Source organism: Apium graveolens, chromosome 9 (genome assembly GCF_009905375.1).
Source record: "Apium graveolens cultivar Ventura chromosome 9, ASM990537v1, whole genome shotgun sequence".
NCBI lineage: Eukaryota > Viridiplantae > Streptophyta > Magnoliopsida > Apiales > Apiaceae > Apium > Apium graveolens.
The window spans coordinates 255,696,715-255,704,404 of record NC_133655.1 but is presented as its reverse complement, the minus strand read 5'-3'; the positions used below and the strand labels follow the sequence as shown (position 1 = coordinate 255,704,404).

The 7,690-nt window shown below is 38.2% G+C and overlaps 1 non-coding gene across 1 annotated transcript; it reads right to left on the bottom strand.

The window, feature by feature from the left end:
• Window positions 1-6,215: 6,215 nt before the first annotated feature.
• LOC141688193 (small nucleolar RNA R71) lies at window positions 6,216-6,319 on the bottom strand. Its single transcript, XR_012561653.1, has one exon. It is a non-coding gene; the product is annotated as a small nucleolar RNA R71 (small nucleolar RNA).
• Between the last annotated feature and the right edge of the window lie 1,371 nt (window positions 6,320-7,690).

The following is a 7,690-nucleotide window of genomic DNA, read 5'->3' as shown; positions in this document are numbered from 1 at the left end:
AAATTGCTCTGTGATTTTGGCAGTGTGTTGTCCTCCACTTGTAGTGCGAACCTTCAATTGAATTGGAGGGGATTTAACTGGGTTACTGTTATGTACACCAGCCTCAAACCCTTGTGTGTCTTGCAACACACTGGCACTTGAATGTGCTATGCTTGCCTCCCCTATGACAGGATCATGGGAAATTGTACTCCTAGCTTCAAATATCAAGGCAATATCTGCTAGGGTTGTGAGGGGAGTTGTTCCTACATGAGCAACATCCAATTGAATTGGAGAGGATTTAGATAGCTCCCCCTCAGGAGTACTGCCCTCAAACCTTTCAGTCTGTGAAGACTGTTTTGCATATGAAGGTGCATTAGAAGTATCCATGGGGTCTTCATTAAAAACTGATGAATGTCCCATGTTTGTGATAGTGTCATCAAGGTCTACCCCAGCATGTAGCCTCTCACCATCTAAACGAAGTGTCTGGGTGGTGAGCAAAGCTTCTTGAGCTAAGTCACTTGATTTTTGTTGCACTTGAGAAGTGGATTCAAGTGGAATTGGAATAGAAAAAATTTGAGTCATAAGAATTTGGTGCTCAGTTGTGAGTGTTGGCAGCCCCCCTGAGTGAATGAGGGAGCTTCAAGAGATGTGCTCTCACTGTGTGTGCCTTCCTTATTTCTCCTACAATACACTTGAATTGCTTCTAGTGCAGGCTGTGCAGACTCACTTCTGGTTGTTTTTACAATTGCATCCTGTTGGGAGGATGTAGAGGTGACTAGAGTGATCAGCTCAGGTTATTTACTTCTTTTGGATCTTTTGACCAAAGGTGATTCTTTTTTAGCTATCCCCTCACCATTCTCAGTTATTGTACTTAGGTTTATCCCCTTTCTCTTCTTTTTACTCACCTCATCCTTTTGAGAAGATGAAGTGGGTGGTTGCCTAGCTTCTAAATGTTTTGAAAGAATGGTTACAGCTTGGGAAGATCCCTGTTGGTGTTCCTGTGCTTGTACTTCCATAGGTTCAGGAATCATAACTGAGCTAGATTATATATTAGATCTCATGTCAGGCATAAGATAAGGGTAAGTCCTAAACCTCTCCAACATAAATGGAGTGATTTTCAGACTTACAATGACCTTATTCTTTGTAGTAAGTGAGCCAAATATTATTTTAGACACTTGCTTACAATTGTCTATTTTAGTACTATCTATAACATTCAGTAGGTGTATGTCAGCTACTTTATCATTTAAAGTGGACATAATAAATTTAGGGAAGAAAATTTCCTTACCTCTAGCTGACAGTGACATAGTTAGCCTGGTTGCAAGTTCTTCCAGGATCAGCAGACCAACATTCAAGTGTCTGTTGTAGGCAATTGAATACACCAGCTTTTGCACCACACTTGAAATGTTGTCATATCCTGTCTTCCTACATGTAAAGGCTCTCACCACTGAATCAAAAATGAATGACCACTCCTTCCTTAGATTAGTTCTGTTCAGGCTTGATAAGTTGATTCTTCCACCATAGTTGATGAAGTCAAGAAACTCAATCAGCTCATCAGGAGTTGGCACCTCAACCAGATTTGCAGTAGGCAGTCCCAAAGCTAGGTTCACATCATGATCATTAAACTCAATTTGTTGACCTCCAACTGAGCAAGTCACTACCAAGGATACAACATCATCATGCATCACAGTCCTCACCACAACTGTAGTCCAAAAAGCATGCAACACATCCAGGTACAACACTGGATTAGCAGTCAAGGCTCCTGCAATGTAAATTCAGACAGAAATTTCACAAACCCCTTGAAATTGTCAGCGGCTTAGTTAGCATCAGTAAAAGCCAAGTAGTTTGTTCCTTTCTCTGGGATAGTTTCTCTAATAGTGTTTTGTGCCATTGTAGTATAGTAAGAGAGAATGGGTAAGAAGAATTTTTGAGAAAGGAGTAGAAACGAGTGAGAAATGGGTTTTTGCTTGAAAGGTTAGGTCAATTTAGATCTCGAAAGTTGTAAGTAAGTGTATGTATCGAGAAGTCTGAGTATTTATAGAAAAAGTAAATGACTTGTCGAGAACTCAAAAATAGACATTTGGAGTTTGTCAATCGAGAAGTCATTTTAAGAAATGAAGTACATATCGAGAAGTCATTTTAAATTACTCTTTTATAGAACTCAAATTTGACTTATCGAGATGTCAAATAAATACATACTTTGTCCAAAAAGGACCGAATTAATTCTAACTTTTATTTGAATAAATTCAAAATAAAATTAGAATGAATTTTCCAAGAGTATTTTACCAATATAATTTATTAATTTAAATTATCTCAGTTCTGAGTTATTGATAAGTCAAAAATTTTACTTGTAGAGAACTCTGTGAATAAACACTACTAGAGAACTCTACAAGGACTTATCGATAAGTCATTTTTAAGCCTATCGAGAAGTCACTCGAGAAGTCAGTAAATTGACTTATCGAGGATTCACTCGAGAAGTCCTAAAATGACTTGTCGAGAAGTCAATTTTTACTTATCGAGAACTCAGTTCTCTATATACTTTTGGTTTTTGTAATTCTGCCTTGTATTAATTTTTCATATTAAGAATGTAAATTAACAACTGAGCAGTTTACTTAGAATTTGAAAAATTCCAAGTTGAATTTGAATTTGAAAAACAAATATGCAGAGATTTCTGAAATATTTATAATTCATATTTCAGTTAATTTCCAATTTAATCAAATTAATTTTGATTTACTGGAGATTAATCTGCAGCAAAATATTATCTGAGTTCTTGCCTTAGGATGAAGAGTTAAACATTCCAATTTCACCTATGAGTCTAGTGAAAGTTGCTTCATCCAAAGGTTTAGTAAAAATGTCAGCTAATTGATTTTCTATTGGTACAAAAATGAGCTCAATGGTACCCTTAGAGCATGTTCTCTGATGAAATGATACCTCACTTGAGCACATTAACTTCCTGCAGCTGTGTGTTCAGCTTCAGCTGTAGAAGTTGATACAGATTGTTGTTTCTTGCTATACCCCGATACAATTTTTTGTCCAAGAAATTGACAGCTTCCACTAGTACTCTTTCTGTCAACCCTGCATCCAGCAAAATCTGCATCTTTGTAACCAACAGCTTCAAAACCAGTTCCCTTAGGATACCATAATCCCAAGTTTGGAGTTTTCTTCAAGTATCTAAAAATCCTCTTTCCCCCCTGAGTTTGTACAATTAAATTCAGGTGTATGAGATGAGCTTCCATTTCCATAATTTTCCTGTTGAGTAGTTTCTTCATTTTTCTTTTCTAACAGACTTCACAAACTTCAACTTGAGCAAACTCCAACTTAGGCATCTCTCTTACCAACTCCTTTTTGACAAGGTGTTAATTTCCTTGAAATTCAAGTGAGACGGATTTTTATGTCAGAGCTTGTTTACTTCTTTTGATGGTTTGGTGTAGAAGCAATAAACACCATCTTTATTTGTTGAGTCAAAATCTGCAACAAACAAGCTTCCTTTCCTTGCCCCTTCCAGAGCAACTTCACCAATTTTCTTGCTGATAACAGTGCATTCTTCTCTCTTGAATAAGACTTAAGTCCTTTATCTGCAAATTTTCTAACTCTGAGAAGATTCACTTCAAGACCAGCTACCAGTGCTACATTATCAAGGACAACATTTTCAGAAATAATCTTTCCATATCCCATTGTGAATCCTTTGCTGTTGTCTCCAAAGGTCACCGAAGGGCCAGCCTTTCCCTTAAATTGTGATAGCAGGGCTTTACCACCTGTCATATGCCTGGAACATCCACTGTCTATGATCCAGATGACTCTTTACACTATGCCCTGCACACAATGAGTCTTAAGTGTGTTTGAAAACCCAAACAGTGTAGGGTAGTTACTTCCTGGTAACTTGTTTAGCAGAAGTAGAATGAGTTATTTTAGAAAAAATAGAATTCAGTGACTGTTGTGCATGCTTTCCTTCTGATGTGGACTCGTTTCTTGTTTCTTTAAGATCTACTCTCAATTTGTGGCAACTCTTTATTACTTTCAAGTTGCAAGGAATGCAGTCAAACTTGTCACAGAATGAATAGGGATCATTTGAATCTGCTTCATTGTATTTGCAAGATCCTTTGGCCGGTTTGATAACAACCTTTTTACAAAGGTGAGTTAGATGATTTGTAGAGTGATAAGTGGCATTTTATACCACTTAGAGCGTCTTATAACGGCTTGAATTGGTATTATGAACTCAAGTATTTTATGTATTTAACGCATTTTCTAGTGTTTTTGTATTTCAGGGTATAACTTGCTTTGATAGGTGGTTTTCATCGAATAAAACTTAAGGAAGTGCTTGGAATCAGTCTAGGGGTGATGAGCGAAGAAATCAGCAAATATAGAAGCAATTCAAGGAATTTTCCAGAAGGGTTGCAGCCGCCCTCGTGCTAGTAGTAGGCGACCTCCTGCTAGCAGGCGCCCGCGTGGAGGATGCAGGCGACTGCCTGTGTGTGGAATTTCAGATTCTGGATTTTATTAATTCGAGTCCAATTGGGATTCTGTTAGCGTTGCTTCTCTTGGGCTATTATATAAACCTTATGGGAAGACGTTTTCTTCATAGAGGACATAATCAAGAGCGAAGGAAAGAAGATTGAGAAGACCGTTTTAGCACGTAACAGCGAAGAAGATGAAGCATACGTTTATCTTGTGATTCTTTTAATTCATTGGAACAGTGGATACTAGTTTTCTTTATTCTTTGAACCTTAATACGCTTGTGACGTACTTCATTATTTATTAACTATTTTTAATCTTTATATCATTGTGTTATTATCATGCTTTCATATGAACCCATGATGTCGATGAGTTCTATTATGGGCTAATCGTGATTATGGGATCCTAGCAGATTTATAATGGATTTCTTTAGTTAATTGTTTAATACCTTGGTATGTGGTGATTGTATGATATCTAGCATAGGTTGTGCTTATTCGTCTTATGTGCGTCACGAACATGTAAGATAGCCTGTTAATCTCTTGTGAAGCGACAGTGAATCTTGAGATTTAGAACTTGCCATGCTAGCATAGGTTCATATATTGTATGCATGATTAGTGGGTAACTCTAACCGTTTTACTTGCCTTGTGTAATCATCATGAATAACTTGCGCTTAAATCGTTATGTTGTCAAATTCTGTAGACATATAGGGTCTTAACATAATTGATGCCTATTCAACTTCTATCTTAATTGTGGATGCTTGGTAGAATGGTATACGTACAACGAAAGTTGGCGTTTATCAGTTTCGTGTTGTTCGATTAATATCATCACCATTACATGCTAAGGGTAATAACAATAACTATTGAATGAAGTAGTAATGAAGTCAGGATCTCATGTGTGTTTAATATTTTTAATTTAAGTGTTTGATTCTCGTAGTAATTATTAGTTAACCAACCTTAATTATTATTGTCTTGACATTGAAGAATAATCATACATTGGTGAGTAAGTGTTAATTAAATATAATTAATCAGAGTCTCCGTGGGAACTAACTAGAAATTATTCTATATTACTTGCGAACGCGTATACTTGCGTGAATTAGTTAGCGCATGCTTTGTGCCTAACAAGTTTTTGGCGCCGTTGCCGGGGACTCTGTGTTAATTTATTTAGTTTATGTATTTGCCATCAGTGGTCATTAGGATTCATTGATTAAGACTTGTTACTTACTGCTTCCGGTTGTGTTTCAGGTACTCTAGCGAACGTTTATGCAAACACGTTCTCGCACTCACAAGAGAAATCTAGATAAAGCTGAGGAGACAGATACAGCTCTTGACTTTCTGGAGAAGATAGTTTTTGAAGATTCAGATAAAGAGAGTGAAAAGAAAGAACCTAAAATAATGGGTGATCATCTAGTTCAAGCTGATCTAGCGTTTATGGACTTTTCTCGGCCTAAAATTGATGACATTCAGTCAAGCATCATTCATCTGGCTATTCAGGCCAATACTTTTGAAATTAAGCCGAGCACTATTAAGATGGTGCAGAATTCTGTTTCTTTCGGAGGTGCTGCGACTGAAGATCACAACATGCATATCAGGAATTTTGTCGAGATCTGTAGTACTTTCAAATATAACGGTGTCACTGATGAGGCTATCAAGCTGAGGCTTTTCCCATTCTCTTTGAGGGATAAAGCTAAGGACTAGTTACATTCTTTACCAGTTGGGTCCATCACTACTTGGGAAGATCTTGTGCAAAAGTTTCTGGTAAAGTTCTATCCAATGGCCAAAACTGCAGCTATGATGAGTATTCTTACTCAGTTTGTGCAGAAATAAGGAGAATCTATATGCGAGGCTTGGGAGCGCTACAAGGAGATATTGAGAAAGTGTCCACATCATGGTATGCCTGACCGGATGGTGATCACTGGTTTCTACAATGATTTGGGGGCCCAATCTCGGCCCATGCTCGAGGCAGCTTCTGGTGTCGCCTTGTGGGCCAAAAGCTATACTGAGTCCTATAATCTCATTGAAACTATGGCTGCAAACGAGTATCAAAACCCAACTCAAAGGATGATTCCTGGGAAGGTAGCAGGTATTCTGGAAGTTGATGCAGCTATAGCTATTGCAGTGCAGCTCCAGGCGCTGTTTATGAAGGTCAATTTTTTAGCCAACTATGGAGTAAAGCAAATAGCTAGTGTCTGTGAGCTTTGTGCAGGCTCTCATGCTACGGATCAGTGTTCTCTTGTTAATGAATCTGTTCAGTATGTGAACAATTTTTAGAGACCGCAACAGCCTGTGCCCGCTACTTATCATCCCAATAACAGAAATCATCCCAATTTCAGCTGGAGTAATAATCAGAATGCTGTTCAGCAACCATATCAGCAAGCATCAAGTAAATAGTTTAATCCACCTGGATTCCAGCAACCTCAGCAATTTGCTCAAAGGCAAACATATTCTCAACAAGGAAGTGCTGCTCCACCTTCTAGTGCTGATTTCGAGGAGTTAAAGCTGTTATGCAAAAGTCAGGCTGTTTCTGTCAAAACCTTGGAAAATCAAATTGGACAAATAGCCAAATCCTTGCTCAATCATCAACCCGGCACACTTTCCAGTGATACTAAAGTGCCAGGCAGGAATGAAGCTAAAGAGCAAGTCAAAGCTGTCACCTTAAGGTCTGGAAAAGTTGCTGATGCTGAAAAAGCAAAAAATATAGAAGTTGAATTTGTAGATGAAGAAGGAATGCAAAAGGAGAAAGAAGGGGAACCAAGGAAGTCTACTGTTAAACACACTCTGCCTGAGGGTAATACATGGGAGAAATAGCTCTATCCTCCACCACCTTTTCCTAAGCGATTGCAAAAATAAAAGCTGGACAAACAATTTGGTAAGTTTCTGGAGGTGTTCAAGAAACTTCATATTAACATACCTTTCGCTGAGGCTCTTGAGCAAATGCCTAGTTATGCGAAATTCATGAAAGGTATTCTTTCGAGGAAGGTAAAACTGGATGATCTTGATACCGTTGCTCTGACGGAAGAGTGCAGTGCCGTTCTGCAACAAAAGTTACCTCCAAAGCTTAAGGATCCAGGTAGCTCACCATTCCTTGCACCATTGGCAAGTTGTCATTTGACAAGTGCCTTTGTGATTTGGGAGCAAGCATCAATCTGATGCCGTTGTCTATCTTCAAAAAGCTGAATTTGCCTGATCCGAAGACCACCTACATGTCTCTACAATTGGCTGATCGTTCGATTACATACCCATGAGGCATTGTGGAGGATGTGCTA